Source organism: Hemitrygon akajei, chromosome 1 (genome assembly GCF_048418815.1).
Source record: "Hemitrygon akajei chromosome 1, sHemAka1.3, whole genome shotgun sequence".
Lineage (NCBI taxonomy): Eukaryota > Metazoa > Chordata > Chondrichthyes > Myliobatiformes > Dasyatidae > Hemitrygon > Hemitrygon akajei.
The window spans coordinates 6,394,430-6,412,904 of NC_133124.1; positions in this window are offsets into that span (position 1 = coordinate 6,394,430).

Consider the following 18,475-nt stretch of genomic DNA (forward strand, 5'->3'; position numbering starts at 1 on the left):
GGTAGATTGTGAGCCAAAGACTCCAGCTAATCATACAAGAGGTCCATCCGGAGTCTGACAATGGGGATAGAAGCTGCTGGTTTGTGTCTTCAGGCTTTTGTATCTTTTGCCCAATGGGGGAATAGAGAATTCCCGGGGTGAGGGGGGGTATTGATTATGCTGAATGTTTCACTAAGGCAGTGAGAAGTATAAACAGAATCCATTGAGGGGAAATGGGTTGTAGTGAGTGAGAGAGGCCTCCATCAGTCAGAGTCGACCTTGGAGGTCGTGTCCTCGCTGTCTAGATAGACAAGCCAGGGCAGTAGGATATGGAGAGGAAGCTCTTGCCCGCATAGCAAGCTCCCCCTCTCCACACAGCTGATGAACTCAAAGGAACGGCAGACTCCAGAACACTTTGGTACCAGCAGCATTGCAGGAGTCGCCAGTCAGCATTCATGAGCAGTCAGCTGTGGCTGACAAGCCCCATGTACCCAAAGCATTTGGTTTTCAGGCTCCAGTAACCCACCTTTGCCCCTTCTCCTGTCAGTAGAAACAGTTCTGCCAGGCTTAGTAGGTCAGCTACGTGTGAAGGCCAGGAGCTGGACGTGGTTGTCAGAGGCTATTTTTTTTAATTAAACAAAATATACTTTATTCAAAAATAAAATCATATACAATAACCATTCAAAGACTTTCAATTATTTACAGTTGGTACCATTACTGTCTTTACATTTTCAAAGTTCAAAAGTTTTGCCACCCACGTGGCACTTTGTTCTTTCATATTTACATTCGGGGGTATACCCCCAACCCCCCCCCCACCCCTCAACTCCCACGGGAGAAGAACCCTAGACTATGGTCCTCCCCACCGGGCCCTTGCGGTGGCTGCACCGAGTTTGAGTGCGTCCCTCAGCACGTACTCCTGCAGCCGAGAATGTGCCAGTCGGCAGCATTCCCCCACGGACATCTCCGTGTGCTGGTAGACCATCAAGTTTCGGGCCGACCAAAGAGCGTCTTTGACCGAGTTGATGATCTGCCAGCAGCACCAGATGTTGGTCTCGGTGTGCGTCCCCGGGAACAGCTCGTAGATCAGAGAGTCCTCTGTTACGCAGCTGCTGGGAATGAACCTCGACACTGCCCCTTCCATCCTCCTCCACACCTTCTCCGCGAACCCACAGTGTGCAAAGAGGTGGGTCACCGACTCCTCCTCTCTGCAATCCTCCCGTGGGCAGAGGGGTGTGGAGACGACGTTCCGGTGTACAGGAGGGATCGGACTGGGAGGGCCCCTCTCACCGCCAGCCAGGCGAGGTCTTGGTGCCTGTTGGTGAGGTCTGGCGATGAGGCATTTTGCCAGATGAACTGGACAGTCTGCTCAGGGAACCACCCCACTGTGTCCATCATGTCTTTCTGCAGTGCCTGCAGGACCTTACGTGCTGACCACTGCCTGATGGCCCTGTGGTCAAAGGCATTGACCTGAAGGAACTTCTCTACGAAGGACAGGTATGGCGGCAACGACCAGCTGACAGGGGTGTTGCGCGGGAAAGGGGCCAGACCCATCCTTCGTAGCCAGGGCGACAGGTAGAACCTGGACACATAGAGGTACTTGGTGCCCACGTACCTGGGATCCACACACAACCTGATGCAGCCACACACGAAGCTGGCCATCGGTGAGAGCAACATTGGGGACGTTTTTGCCCCCATTGTCCAGGGACTTGTGCATGGTGGTCCGTCTGACCCGCATCTTGGATCCCCAGACGAATCTGAAGACGGCTCGGGTGATTTCTGAGCTGAAGGAGCGGGGGACTGGCCACACCTGCGCCAAGTACAGCAGCCCTGAGAGCACCTCACACCTGATGACCAGGTTCTTGCCGCTATCGATAGGGAGCACCCTCCCCACAGCCCCAGTTTCTGTTTCACCTTGGCAGTCCGCTCCTGCCAGTTCTTGTTGCACACCTCGGCCCCTCCGAACCAGATCCCCAACACCTTCACATGATCAGCCCCGATGGTGAAGGGGACGCTGGATCAGTCGGGCCAGTTGCCGAAGAGCATGGCTTCGCTCTTTGTGTGGTTGACCCTGGCCCCCGACGCCTGCTCAAACTGTTAGCAGATGCCGATCAGCCTGCGAACTGACCTCGGATCAGAGCAGAAGACGGTGATGTTGTCCATGTACAGGGAGGTTTTGACTTGGATCCCTCCACTGCCTGGCAGCGTCACCCCTCTTATGCCCCCATCCCTCCTGATAGCTTCGGCAAAGGGTTCTATGCAGCACACGAACAAGACAGGGGAGAGAGGGCTATTTGCCACTGGGAGCATTTAATAGGTAGAGGGAGCTTGTTTCTATTACCACCCCTGTCCCCACTACCACTCCCAGCTATAACAACCTTCAGGTTGTAGTAGGTAACTCAAAAACTACTCCAACGCCTCACTAATGGATTATGGTGTACTATTGCAAAAAAAAACCAAAATGTCCTCATTTATGTGAGATATTTTTCTGCATAAATAAAACACATTTGGTTAGGTTGGTGTTGGAATGATGATATCAGTATGCAGATGTCAAAATGAAGAATTTGCACCCATTCTAATTTAGTGCCCAGATGCTGTTAGTTCAGTGCGGCTGACAATTAAAAAGCATTGTAAGACCATAAAAACCACAAGGCACAGGAGCAGAACCAGGCCATTCGCCCATCGATTCTGCTTTCCCATTCCATCATGGCTGATGTGTTATCGCCCTCAGCCCCATTCTCCTGCTTCTCTCTGTCACCCTGCATTTTCTGGCTAAACAAGACCTAGCAACCTCCACTTTAAATACACTCAATGACTTGGCCCCCACAGCTGTCCGTGGCGATGAATTCCACAATTTCACCACTCTCGAGCTAAAGAAACTGCTCTTCATCTCTGTTCTAAATAGACATCCCTCCATTCTGAGGTAGTGCCCTCTGGTCCTAGTCCTACCATAGGAAACATTCTCTCCACTTCCGCTCTATCAAGGCCTTTCACCATTCAATAGGTTTCAAAGAGGTCAGCCGTCATTCTTCTGAATTCCAGTGAATACAGGCCCAGAGCCATCAAACATTCTTCATAAGGACAAGCCATTCACACTGGGAATCATTTTGTGAACCTCCTTTGAACACACTACAGTTTCAGCACATCCTTAAGATAAGTGCATTTAATATTTGAAATAATAATGTATTATTGAATTATCCATGACATTGTAAAATGTACACGTTGGACTCGTTCCACCGGCCTTTCAAGGTTCTTTTCCCATGTCTTTTCTCTCTTCCACTGAATTTTCCTTCACCTCGATTGCTTATTTGATAAGATGTCTATTGTTACTGTGACATCAATATAATTTAAAATAAAATTACATACAATGTCTCACAGCCATGGTATGTTCTGTTGTGATTTGCACAAAGCACATATGGAACGTTCCAGATGAATCATGTCTGATCATCTGAGATTAGGCCTTGATGACAAATTAATTAGCAGTGCTGAATTCCTATATTGCAATAGTCATTACATCAAGTGCAATGCTGTAAAAATGAGATTTGTCTTGGAAATGTCAGCTTATGAAAATTTTTATGTAGCCAAGGGTTGTATTTGTGTTACACTTTTTGTGAGCCCTCCTGAATTTAGCCAATTATTTCTGAAGTTTGGACCATTTTTCCAATGCACAAATCAGCCCATATAAATACCATAAACATTCTTGTTGCTATTCACACAATACACAAGATTCTGCAGGTGCTGGAAATCCAAAGCAGCACACACAAAATGCTGGAGCAACTCAGCGGGTCAGACAGCATCCATGGAGAGGAATAATGAGTCAACATTTTGGGCAAATGCCCTTCATCAGGACTGGAAAGGAAAGGGGAAGAAAGCAGAATAAGAAGTTGGGGGGAGGGGAAGGAGTACAAACTGGCAGGTGATAGGTGAGACCAGGTGAGGGAAAAGATATGTGGTTAGGGGAAGAGCAGGTGGTAGGAAGGGAAGGGGTGACAAGGACAGATCATTCACCCCTTGCAGTTGCATGAAGAAGTGCCATGAAAAAGGGAGTAGAGGTAGGGATGGAAGAGTGGATTAGAGTCATAAAGTGAATAATCATTTCAAACTGCTGAAAAGGGAGGGACGGGAACATACTTTGAGGTGGGATCTTGCTCAAGCAAGCAGAAATTATGAAATAATTTGTTGAGTGTGGACACTGATTCTGCAAATCTTAAGCAACAGACCCAAGATGTTGGAGGAGCTCAGCAAGTTGATCAGTATCTACATGGGCTTCCACTCCTTTCCTTTCCAGTCCTGATGAAGAGTCTCAGACTGAGACATTAACTGTTTATTCCCCTCCATTGATGTTCCCTGACCTGCTGAGTTCCTCCTGCATTTTGTGTGTTGTTCATTGAGTGTGGAGGCTTGAGCTGGAGTGAGAGGACCAGAGCAACTCTGTCCAATGAGGGTGCTTCTCATGGCAAAAATAACAGACACCAAATGCTGGAGGAACTCAACAGGTCAGGCAGCATTTATGGAGTGGAATGAAGAGGTGACGTTTCGGACCAAAAAACTTTATCTTGAGCCCTGATGATGTGTCTCAGCCTAAGCATTGACTGCTTATTCATTTCCAGGGATGCTGCCTAACCTGGCAAGTTCCTCGAGCATTTTGTATGTGTTGTTGCTACTCTGCCTGAGGTCCACGTTCTGGAGTTCAGCCTGCCCTTTTCTATTCAGAGTGTCCGGATGGGGTGCACAAGCCACAACCGTTGACGTAGGCAATCGTTTGTCTTACCTCATGTACTGTAACTGAGAAATAAATAGATGTTGATTGGGTTGGATAATGTGAGCCACCACCCAGGATGTGCTCTCTTCTCATTGCTGCCATCAGAAAGAAGGCACAGGAGTCTCAGGAACACCACCAGCTTCAGGAACAGTTATTACCCTCAGCCATCAGGCTCTTGAACCAGAGGGGACATCACTCAGCCTCACTCACACAATCACTGAACTGTTCCCATAGTAAATGGATTCACTTTCCAGGATTCTACATCTCATGTTCTCAATATTTATTGCCTATTTATGTGGTTATTTCTCATCTGTATGTGTACAGTTTGTTGTCCTTTCACATTGGTTGTTTGTCCATCCTGCTGGGTGCAGTATTTCATTGATTCTATTGTGTTGCTTGCATTTACTGTATATGCCGGCAAGAAAGTAAATCCCAGAGTTGTATATGGTGACCATAAGATATAGGGGCAGAATGAGACCATTTGCTCAATCAAATCTGCTCCACCATTTTATCATGGCTGATCCAACTTTCCTCTCAGCCCCAAGTCTCCTGCCTTCTCCCCACATCCCTTCATGCCCTGACCAACCAAGAATCTATCAACCTCTGCCTTAAATATACATAAAAACGGCCTCCACAGCTGCCTGTGGCAAAGAATTCCACAGATTCACCACTCTCTGGCTAAAGAAATTCCTCCTCATCTCCAGTCTAAAAGGACACCTCTCTATTCTGAGGCTGTGTCCTCTGGTCTTAGACTCTCTACAACCTCTCTACATCCACTCTATCAAGTCCTTTCATCATTCAATGGCTTTCAATGAGGTCACCTCTCATTCCTTCTGAATTCTAATGAATTTAGGCCCAGAGCCATCAGACGCTCTTCATATGACAAGCCATTCAATCTTGGAATCTTTTTCATGAACCTCCTTTGAATCCTCTTCAGTTTCAGAACATCCTTGCTAAGATAATTTTCCCAAACCTGATCACAGTACTCCAAGTGAGGTCTCACCAGTGCTTCATAAAGTTTCAACATTACATTCTTGCTTTTATATTCTAATCCTCTTGAAATGAATGCTAACATTGTATTTGCCTTCCTCACCACAGACTCAACCTGCAAATTAACCTTAGGGAATCCTGCTCAAGGGCTCCTAAGTGCCTTTGTGTTGCAGGTTTTTTTTGTATTTTCTCTCCATATAGAGAACAGTCAACTCTTTCATTTCTTCTACCAAAGTGCATGGCCATACAGTTCCCAACTCTACATTCCATCTCCCATTTCTTTGCCCATTCTCCTAATCTGTTGAAATCCTTCTATAGCGTCTCTACTTTCTCAAAACTACCTGCCCCTCTACGTGTTCATATCGTCTGCAAACTTTGCAACAAGGCCATCAATTTCATCATCCAAATCATTGACATGTAACGTAAGAAGAGTCAGTCCCAACACAGACCCCTGTGGAACACCACTGCTTTATCCATGCTAGAATCTTTCCTGTAATACCATGGGCTCGTAGTTTTTTAAGCAGCCTCATGAACTAGATGGGCTGAATGTCCTGTTTCTGAGCTGTAGTGTTCTGTAACGCTCTGAGCCTACATCCTGGACTGTGAGAGCCCTTGGTGATGGATGCCCACTTCTTGAGGCACCACCTCTTGATGGTGGAGAGGATTGTGCCGCGATAGTGCTACATGCTTGTGTTTCTAAGGCCAGAGGTCTAGAATGGCATTGTTGGCAACAATGATGGCCTGTTCTAGCACATTTAGTGACTTGTAGCTGCACCCCACTAGTTCTGCATCCTCATGTATGGAACCAGCTACCCAGGTTCAATGGGCCTGGCGCCTTCTATGGAAAAGAGTAAACAGTCAATGTTTTGGGCCTTCTTCAGGACTGTGAGAAGTCAGAGCTAGAAGGAGGGGGGAGGGGAGGAAGAAGTACAAGGTGGCAGGTGATAGGTGAAACCAGGAGAGGGAAAGGGTTGAAGTAAAGAGCTGGGAAGTCAATTGGTGAGAGAGATAAAGGGATGGACAAGGGGGAATCTGATAGGAGAGGATAGAAGACCATGGAAGAATGGGGAAGTTTTGGGCAGGTAAAGAAAAGAGGTGAGGGGGGAAACAGGAAAGGGGAATGGCGAAGGACTGGGGAGGGGAAATACCGAAAGTTGGAGAAATCGATGGTCTTGCCACCAGGTTAGAGCCTACTCAGATGGAATATAAGGTGTTGCTCCACCAACATGAGTGTTTTGCTTTGGATTTCCAGCATCTTTAGAATTTCTTGTGCTTGTGACCCAAGTTCAGTTCCTGCTGTTCTCTGTAAGGAGTTTGTACTTTCTCCCTGTGACCACGTGGGTTTCCTCCCATTTCTCACTCATTCTATTGACATATGCATTCTGGTTAGACTATAGATACAGGAGAAGAATTAGGCCATTTGGCCCATCAAGTCTGCTCCACCATTCCATGATGGTTGATTTATTATCCGTCCTAACCCCATTCTCCTACCTTCTTCCCAAAACCCCTTGACACCTTCACTAATTAATCTATCTAATCAATCAATCTTACCCATTGATCTCCATTTTAAATATACCCAATGACTTGGCCTCTACAGCCATTTGTGGCACAGATTCACCGCACTCTGGCTAGAGCAATTCCTCCAGTAGTTCTTCTGTTGATGAGGTTGTGCCCTCTAGTCATAGACTAACCACCGCCCACCTCCCCCCCCCCCCCCACACTATAGGATACATCCTCTCTACATCCACTATATCTAGGCATTTCAATAATCAATAGGTTTCAGTGAAATCACCCCTCATTCTTCTAAATCCATTGAGGACAGGCCCAGAGACATCCGATGCTCCTTATATGATAACCCTTGCTTTCCCGGAATCTTTATCATGAATCTCCGACGTCAGCACATCCTTTCTTAGATAAGGGATCCAAAAATGCTGACAATATTCCAAGTGCAATCTGACTAATGCCTTATAAAGCCTCAGCAGCACATCCCTGCTCTTATTTCTAGTCCTCTTGAAATGAATGCTAACATTGCATTTGCCTTCCTCACCACCGATTCAACCTGCAAATTCACCTTTAGGGAATCCTGCACAAGTCCCTTTGCACCTCTGATTTCTGAATATTTTTCCCAGTTAGAAATTAGTCTACACCTTTATTCATACCAACAAAGTGCATGACCATACACTTCCCGACTCTGTATTCCATCTGCCACTTCTTTGCCCATTCTCCTAATTGTACAATGTCCTGTGTATGTTACTAAAAAGGGCTTCTTTGGTTTGTTACGAGTAGGAATGTTTCTTTGACTGTTAAATGTTTCTCTCGCCGTTGTTTCACTTTAGAATGGCTGATATGGTAATTGTATTCATTTGTTAATCAATGGGGAATGTTATTGTGTTTTGTGAGGCTGGGAACTTGGGGGAGGGGTTGCGTGGGCTTGGGGGTGAAGGGAGTCGGGAGGGAGACGCCGAGGAAGGAGGACGTGCGCTCGGAAGGCCACCGGAGAGTCTGAGGTGGAAGACATGGAAGTCGGGAGGGCAAGCAACGAGGAGTCGAATGGTTCGCTGGTTGAGCTCCAACGAGTGCACTAAACTGACTGAACTTTGATAAGTTGGCGCCTTTTGTTTTTTTCTTGTAAATATATATATTGTATTGCCTAATACTCTTTTAATCTTAGTAAACTCTTTAAAGTGTATTTCATACCGGTATTTGTTGTGGGTTTGATACTGTTGGCGGGCGCGAGGCATAAACGCGATTCTCACAGCACCTGCGTGTACGGGAGGTGGGTTGGTGTGTGGCTGGATCTCCTTTTCCCCTAGACATATACCAGTCTGTTGGGTAAGTGTTACATAATCTAAGTCCTCTGTAGACCTCCTTTATTCATACTCTTTGCCTCCTGCCAATCAACTAATCTTGTATCCATGCTACGATCTTTCCTGTAATACCATGGGCACTGATCTTGTTTAGCTGCATCATGTGTGGCCTCCTGAAAATCCAAGTACAGAGCATCCACTGACTCTCCTTTTCTATCCTGCCTGTTATTTCCTCAAAGATTTTCGACACATTTGTTAGGCATATTAGTTCACTGTGGACTCTTTGTCTACACTTCTCCCTGCCTCAGTAAAGCAGCCAGCATAATCAAAGACTGCCCCAACCCCGGACAATCTCTCCCCTCTCCTCTCCCATCAAGTGGAAGCTACAAAAGCCCAACGGCACGTACCACCAGGCTCAAGGACAGCTTCTACCCCGCTGTTACGCGACTCTTAAATGGGACCTTTGTACAAAAAGGTGGACTCTTGGCCTTACGATCTACCTTGTTATGATCTTGCACTTTATCATTTACCTGCACTGCACTCTTTTGGTAGCTTTACACTTCATTCTGTACTGTTATTGTTTGACGTCATTCTAGCTCAAGGCATTGTGTGGTGATTGATCTGTATGAACAGTCAGGTTTTTCACTCTCTCAGTGCATGTGACAATAATAAACCAGTCCCAACCTCAATGTACCATGTAACGGTTTGAGTTAGGGTAGCAGGGTGGAGATACACCTCTACCAAAGGAGGTGTAAGATGCTCCTTCCCTCCACTGGCCTGCAGCTCACCCTTGGGCAAGGTGTAGCACCTTCTCAGCCCCCGATCAGGGTCATGTGAAGCCACGGGAGCAGGTGGTGGACGGTCGTATGAGCAGACAGTGCATATCACAAGTCTTGGTTATGTGACCACTGACGCCAGGCAGACAATCTCTGAAGAGGATTGATAATATCTGGGGTCACCCGTCTTGTAAAGACACTGCCCAGAAGGCAATGGCAAAGCAATGCTGTAAAAAAAATTTCTAAGAACAATCATGGTCATGATTGTCCACGTCATTTGACACAGACACAGCACGTAACAAACGAATGAACGAATTATTTGATCAGTATAAACGTTATGAAAGGCAAGTTTTCACTCTATCTTGGTCCATGTGACCATTAAACCAATAACAACTCCAATATTGTTACTTTAGATGATGTAATAACTGGCAGGGCGAGGGCCAGACTCTGGCATAGGACTGAAGTTCTAGAAGCTTCCATTTGACAGCATCTCGCAGAAAGCGCTGGAAGAACACCACAAGTCAAGCAGCATGAATGGAGGGAAATGAACAGTCAACATTTCAGGCCGAGAGTCTTCACCAGGACTGGAACAAAAGTGGACGGAAGCCAAAACAAAAGGGTAGGGGGAGAAGAAGGAGAACAAATTGGCTGATAATAGATTAATTCAGGTGAGAGGAGGAAGGCAGGCACAGTGCTGTGCAAAAGTCTTAGGCACGTATATCTATATAACTAGGCTGTCTGAGACTTTTGCACAGTACTGTAGTAATTTTATGTATTGCACTGTACTGCTGCCACAAAAAAAACTAATTTCATGGCAGGATAGATTAGAGGGCTTATCTAGGGAGGCTATTTGGATGGAATTGAGGAATGGGAAAGGTGTAGTAACACTTATAGAGGTGTATTATAGATCACCTAATGAGGAGTGAGAATTGGAGGAGCAAATTTGCAAGGAGATAGCAGATATTTGTAGTAAGCACAAGGTTGTGATTATGGGAGATTTTAATTTTCCACACATAGACTGGGAAGCCCATTCTGTAAAAGGGATGGATGGTTTGGAGTTTGTAAAATGTGTGCAGGATAGTTCTTTGCAGCAATACATAGAGGTACCGACTAGAGAAGGGACAGTTTTGGATCTCCTGTTAGGGAATGAGATAGGTCAGGTGACGGACGTATGTGTTGGGGAGCACTTCGGGTCCAGTGATCACAATGCCATTAGTTTCAATATAATTATGGAGAAGGATAGGACTGGACCCAGGATAGAGATTTTTGATTGGAGAAAGGCTAACTTTGAGGAGATGTGAAAGGACTTAAAAGGAGTGGATTGGGACTACTTGTTTTATAGGAAGGATGTAATAGAGAAATGGAGGTCATTTAAAAGTGAAATTTTGAGGGTACAGAATCTTTATGTTCCTGTTAGGTTGAAAGGAAAGTTTAAAAGTTTGAGAGCTCCATGGTTTTCAAGGGATATTGGAAACTTGGTTCAGAAAAAGAGGGAGATCTACAATAAATATAGGCAGCATGGAGTAAATGAGGTGCTTGAGGAATATAAAGAATGTAAAAAGAATCTTCAGATTCAGATTCAGTTTATTGTCATTTAGAAACCACAAATGCAATGCAGTTAAAAAAATGAGACAATGTTCCCCCAGAATGACATCACAAAAGCATATGACAAAACATCTATATAACAATATAATATCTTAAGAAAGAGATTAGAAAAGCTAAAAGAAGATATGAGGTTGCTTTGGCAAGTAAGGTGAAAATAAATCCGAAGGGTTTCTACGGTTATATTAATAGCAAAAGGACAGTGAGGGATAAAATTGGTCCCTTAGAGAATCAGAGTGGACAGCTATGTGTGGAGCCGAAAGAGATGGGGGAGATTTTGAACAATTTCTTTTCTTTGGTATTCACTAAGGAGAAGGATATTGAATTGTGTAATGTAAGGGAAACAAGTAGGGAAGTTATGGAAACTATGCTGATTAAAGAGGAGGAAGTACTGGCACTTTTAAGGAATATAAAAGTGGATAAATCTCCAGGTCCTGACAGGATATTCCCTAGGACCTTGAGGGAAGTTGGTGTAGAAATAGCAGGGGCTCTGACAGAAATATTTCGAATGTCATTAGAAACGGGGATGGTGCCGGAGGATTGGCGTATTGCTCATGTAGTTCCATTGTTTAAAAAAGGTTCTAAGAGTAAACCTAGCAATTATAGGCCTGTCAGTTTGACATCAGTGGTGAGTAAATTAATGGAAAGTATTCTTAGAGATGGTATATATAATTATCTGGATAGACAGGGTCTGATTAGGAATAGTCAGCATGGATTTGTGCGTGGAAGGTCATGTTTAACAAATCTTATTGAATCTTTTGAAGAGGTTACTAGGAAAGTTGACGAGGGTAAAGCAGTGGATGTTGTCTATATGGACTTCAGTAAGTCCTTTGACAAGGTTCCACATGGAAGGTTAGTTAGGAAGGTTCAATCGTTAAGCATTAATATTGAAGTAGTAAAATGGATTCAACAATGGCTGGATGGGAGATGTCAGAGAGTAGTGGTGGATAACTGTTTGTCAGGTTGGAGGCCGGTGACTAGTAGTGTGCCTCAGGGATCTGTACTGGGTCCAATGTTGTTTGTCATATACATTAATGATCTGGATGATGGGGTGGTAAATTGGATTAGTAAGTATGCAGATGATACTAAGGTAGGTGGCATTGTGGATAATGAAGTAGGTTTTCAAAGCTTGCAGAGAGATTTAGGCCAATTAGAAGAGTGGGCTGAACAATGGCAGATGGAGTTTAATGCTGATAAATCTGAGGTGCTACATTTTGGTAGGAATAATCCAAATAGGACATACATGGTAAATGGTAGGGCATTGAAGAATGCAGTAGAACAGAGTGATCTAGGAATAACGGTGCATAGTTCCCTGAAGGTGGAATCTCATGTGGATAGGGTGGTGAAGAAAGCTTTTGGTATGCCAGCCTTTATAAATCAGAGCATTGAATATAGGAGTTGGGATGTAATGTTAAAATTGTACAAGGCAGAATTTGGAGTATTGTGTACAGTTCTGGTCACCGATTTATAGGAAAGATATCAACAAAATAGAGAGAGTACAGAGGAGATTTACTAGAATGTTACCTGGGTTTCAGCACCTAAGTTACAGGGAAAGGTTGAACAAGTTAGGTCTTTATTCTTTGGAGCGTAGAAGGTTGAGGGGGGACTTGATAGAGGTATTTAAAATAATGAGGGGGATAGATCGAGTTGACGTGGATAGGCTTTTTCCATTGAGAGTAGGGGAGATTCAAACAAGAGGACATGATTTGAGAGTTAGAGGGCAAAAGTTTAAGGGTAACACGAGGGGGAATTTCTTTACTCAGAGAGTGGTAGCTGTGTGGAATGAGCTTCCAGTAGAAGTGGTAGAGGCAGATTCGATATTGTCATTTAAAGTAAAATTGGATAGGTATATGGACAGGAAAGGAATGGAGGGTTATGGCCTGAGTGCAGGTCAGTGGGACTAGGTGAGAGTAAGCGTTCAGCATGGACTAGAAGGGCCGAGATGGCCTGTTTCCGTGCTGTAATTGTTATATGGTTATATGACATATGTGGGTGATGATAAACCAGATTCTGATATGGGTCTCTGTTGTGGACTGAGAGTGGGAAGGGGGCAGGGAGAGGGGAATCTGGTTGGGAATAGGGGAAGGGAGCAGGAAGACCAGGAGACATTCTGTAATGATTAATAAAACAATTGTTTGGAATCAGATGACTTGGCCTGGTGTCTCAGGGCTGGGTGAGTCTACACCCGCACTAACCTCTGCTCCCCCAGCACTCCTCCTCTGCCACCTGCCCCACAGCACTCCTCCTCTGCCACCTGCCCCACACCCCTCCCACAGCACTCCTCCTCTGCTACCTGCCCCACACCCCTCCCACAGCACTCCTCCTCTGCTACCTGCCCCACACCCCTCCCACAGCGCTCCACCCTCAACATGCACAAAATCCTTTGCTCCGGCCAGATTTACAAATTCACTCTTCACTCCACGTTGACAAATACAGTGCTATACAAAAGTCTTAGGCACCCTAGCTATATAAATGTGCCTTAGACTTCTGCACAGTACTGGAGGTGGGGAGGGGGACGTGGGAAGGGTATGAGAGGTAAGAATAAAATCTGACCGGTGATAGTGAGGGGGGAAATGGAATGATGAGAGAAGCTGGGAGATGATAGGTGAATGAGGTACATGGCTGAAAAGGGTAGAATCTGATAGAGTACAGTGTGGTATAGGGTAAGGGAAGGGAAGGAGACGGGGATGCAGGGGGAGAAACCGTCTCCATTTCTCAGCACTAGCATGAACAAAGATCCTCCAAAGCTATGTACATGTTTGTTCAGCTCAGGAAGGAGGTACAGGAGCCTTGGGTCCCAAAACACCAGGCTCAGGAACAGTTATTACCCTACAACCATCAGGCTTCTGAACCAGTGGATAACTTCACTCACTTCAACACCGAACTCTAACCTATAACTCACTTTCAAGGACTCTACAACTCATGTTCTCCGTATTATTTATTTATTTATTATCAATTGACACAAAGGTTGGGGATGTTGTGGATAGTGTGGAGGGCTGTCAGAGGTTACAGCGGGACATTGATAGGATGCAAAACTGGGCTGAGAAGTGGCAGGTGGAGTTCAACCCAGATAAGTGTGAAGTGGTTCATTTTGGTAGGTCAAATATGATGGCAGAATATAGTATTAATGGTAAGACTCTTGGCAGTGTGGAGGATCTGAGAGATCTTGGGGTCTGTGTCAATAGGAGATTCAGAGCTGCTGTGCAGGTTGACAGTGTTGCTAAGAAGGTGTATGATGTGTTGGCATTCATCAACTGTGAGATAGATTTCAAGAGCTGTAAGGTAATGTTGCAGCTATATAAGAACCTGGTCAGACCCCACTTGGAGTACTGTGCTCAGTTCTGGTCACCTCACTACAGGAAGGATGTGGAGACTATAGAAAGGACGCAGAGGAGATTCACAAGGACGTTGCCTGGATTGGAGTGTATATCTTATGATAATAGGTTGAGTGAACTTGGCCTTTTCTCCTTGGAGCGGCAGAGGATGAGAGGTGACCTGATAGAGATGTATAGATGATGAGAGGCATTGATTGTGTGGGTAGCCTCAAGGCTGAAATGGCTAACACGAGAGGCCATAGTTTTAAGATGCTTAGAAATAGGTACTGAGGGGATGTCAGGGGTAAGTTTTTCACACAGAGAGTGATGGGTGCATTGTGGATCCAGAACTGGCTTGCCCACAGAGGGCAAAGAGTGGTTGTAGATGGATCATATTCTGCATGGAGGCCGGTGACTAGTGGTGTGCCTCAGGGATCTGTTCTGGGACCCTTACTCTTCATAATTTTTATAAATGACCTGGATGAGGAAGTGGAGGAATGGGTTTGTAAATTTGCTGATGACACAAAGGTTGGGGGTGTTGTGGATAGTGTGGAGGGCTTTCAGAGGCTACAATGGGACATCGTTAGGATGCAAAACTGGCCTGAGAAGTGGAAGATGGAGTTCAACCCAGATAAGTGTGAGATGGTTCACTTTGGTAGGACAAATATGATGGCAGAATTAGTATTAATGGTAAGACTTTTGGCAGCGTGGAGGATCAGAGAGATCTTGGGGTTCAAGTCCATAGGATACTCAAAGCTGCTGTGCAGATTGACTCTGTGGTTAAGAAGGTGTATGGTCTGATGGCCTTCATCAACCGTGCAATTGAGTTTAAGAGCCGAGAGGTAATGTTGCAGCTATATAGGACCCTGGTCAGAACCCCACTAGGAGTACTGTGCTCAGTTCTGGTAACCTCACTGTAGAAGGATGTGGAAACCATAGAAAGGGTACAGAGGAGATTTACAAGGATGTTGCCTGGAATAGGGAGCATGCCTTATGAGAATAGGTTGAGTGAACTTGGCCTTTTCTCCTTGGAGCGACGGAGGATGAGAGGTGACCTGATAGAGGTGTATAAGATGATGACAGGCATTGCTCCTGTGGATAGTCAGAGACTTTTTCCCAGGGCTGAAATGGTTAGCACGAGAGGGCACAGTTTTAAGGTGCTTGGAAGTAGGTACAGAGGAGATGTCAGGGGTAAGTTTTTTTACACAAAGTGTGGTGAGTGCAAGGAATGGGCTGCCGGCAACGGTGGTGGAGGTGGATATGATAGGGTCTTTTATAGAGACTCCCGGACAGGTACATGGAGCTCAGAAAAATAGACGGCAATGGGTAACCCTAGGTAATTTCTAAAGTACGTATGTGTTCGGCACAGCATTGTGGGCTGAAGGGCCTGTATTGTGCTGTAGATTTTCTATGTTTCTATGTTTCTAATATTATTATTAATTTGTATTTGCACAGATCCTCTTCTTTGGTACATTGGTTGCTTGTCAGATTTTTGTGTGTAGTTTTTCATTAATTCTCCTGTACTTGTTCGTTCTGCTATGAACGTCTGCAAGGAGGTGAATCTCGGGGTAGCATGTGGTGACATAAACGTACTTTGATGAGAAGTTTGTTTATGGGCCTTTGAACATTTTTTAAGATGGCGCCAGTGAACTTCAGCAACTTCTGGCTGGTGGCCAATGAAACAAAGCAAATAACTAAATAATTGGTTAATCACTCTTGTTCTGGCAAACAATCATCGTAAGCAATAGTCTGTAACTTCCCTTTGGACTTGTAGGCGATTCAATGTGGCAAAACCAAGGCGAGGCAATGGACCTGCAGCAGAGAGCGAGGAAGACCTGAGATTCGATCGACTTAAGTGCCACGCCAAATCGGAAAGGTTGGGTACAGGCTGAATCAATATCCGCATGCAGATAACGTTCTGAACTGAAGTCCATAAAGAGAGCCCGGGGTCCAGGCACAAGGACTGAACCCCATATTTAGGCAACAATTTAGGCGCTGGGCCAGATTGAAAAGGTCGGAGTGATGGGGTCTGAGGCGAGGGACAGGCCAGTTCAGCTCGTGCTCCACGGCATTTACTGAAGTATGGGTCTTGGGCTCCTTCTGTGGACTTCAGTTCTGCTTGTGGTTTATGTTTGCATGATTTGTTTTGTTTTTCTCTGCACGTTGACTGTTTGACCTTTTTATGGATTCTTTTGGGTTTCTTTATTTCGTGGCTGCCTCTAGGGAGGCAAATCTCAAAGTTGTATAATGACGCATACTTTGATAATAAATGTTCTTTGAACATTAACCCATGCCTGCATTGTGCACTCAATGTTTAAACCAGCAAGGGGAGACCGCTATCCGTTAGCTGAGTACAGGCGTGGTTTGCTGTTCTGTTCCCCTGTTCACCCTTGTTAGAACAGTGACGTCAAAGTTCCTTCCTTTCACGTGCCAAATTCATCATTTGTATAACTGCAAACACAACAGTCTCTGCAGAATTACGTTTGGTAAAGTTACGCTGATCACATTGCACTTAATTCTAACATAGCCTTTACTGTTTGACTTTCACTATTACAGTGTATGCTTTACAATAAAACCATAAGATATAGGAGCAAAATTAGGCCATTTGGCCCACCAAGTCTACTCTGCCATTTCATTATGGCTGATCCATTTTCCCACTCATCCCTGATCTCCTGCCTTCTCCCCATATCAGTTTATGCCCTGACCATTCAAGAATTGATCAACCTCTGCCTTAATATTCCCAATGACTTGGCCTCCACAGCCACCTGCAGCAATGAATTCCACAGATTCTTTCCTCAATAGCTAAAGAAATACCTCCTCATCTCTATACTAAAAGAATGCCCCTCTAATCTGACACTGTTCCCTCTGGTCCTAAACTCCCCCACATAGGAAACTTCCTCTCCACATCCACTCTATCGAGGCCTTTCACCATTCAATAAATTTAAGTATAGAACTTACCGCCTTTCAAAAAGATGGTAATCTATTTGATTTTTACAATTTTTAAATTGAAAGATGATTCTTTTAAAATAAACTGCTCCAATTGCAACTGTTTTCCGAAGGCTCCTGTACCTTCTTCCCAAAGGCAGCAGTGAGAAGAGAGCATGGCCTGGATGGTGGGGGTTCTTGATGATGGATGCTGCTTTCCTTTGACAGTACTCCATGTCAATGTGCTCAAGGGTGGGGAGGGCTTTATCCATGAACCACTCAGCCATACCCACTACTTTTTGTAGGATTTTCTGTTCAAGGGCATTGGTGTTTCCTTACCAGGCTGTGATGCAGCCATTCAATCAATATACTCTCCACCACTCATCAATAGAAGTTTGTCAAAGTTTTAAATGACATACCAAATCTTCACAAATGTCTAAGAAAGTAGAAGTGTTGCTGCGCTTTCTTGGTAATGGCATTTAAGTGCCGGACCCAGGCAGATCATTTGAAATGTCCACTGAGGAAAACAGCAAACTAACAATACGTGTGGCACGAGCTAAATAACCTGACAAGGCTGATAAGTAGCATAATGTTCATGCCATTCCTGTGGCCAAGTGTCTCGGTATCAGTATCCTGTTCTTCATCATTGACCAAAATTCATGGAGTCATAGAGCACTACATCACAGAAACAAGCCCTTTGGTCCATTGAGTCAATGTTGACCTGATCGGCCTACTCCCATCTACCTCCACTCAGTCCATCATCCTCAAACATCCTCCTATCCATCTGCCTATCCAAATGTCTCTTAAGTGTTGTAATTACTCCATAACCATCAGGCTCTTGAACTTCACTCAACTTCATTCGTCCCAATACTGAGTCGTTCCCACGGCCCATAGACTCAGATTCAAGGACTCTTCATCTCATATTCTCAATATTTATTGCTTATTTACTTATTATTATTAATTCTTTTTTCTTTTGTATTTGCACAGTTTGTCTTTTGCACATTGGTTGTTTGCCCGTCCTGTTAGGTGTGGTCTTTCATTGATTCTATTATGGTTCTTGGATTTAATCTGAATGCCCAGAAGAAAATGAATCTCAGGGTTGTATATGTTAACGTATATGTACTTTGATGATAAATTTACTTTGAACTTTAAACCACTTCCATGCCACCCTCTGAGTGAAGACAGTTCCCCACAAATTCCTCTTAAATACTTCACATTTCACTTTTAAACTATGACTCACCCAAATGGAGGTGAAAAGGCCTGCTTGCAATTACCTTATCTATACTTTCAAAAATTTGTACTCCTGTTTAAGATTTCTTCACT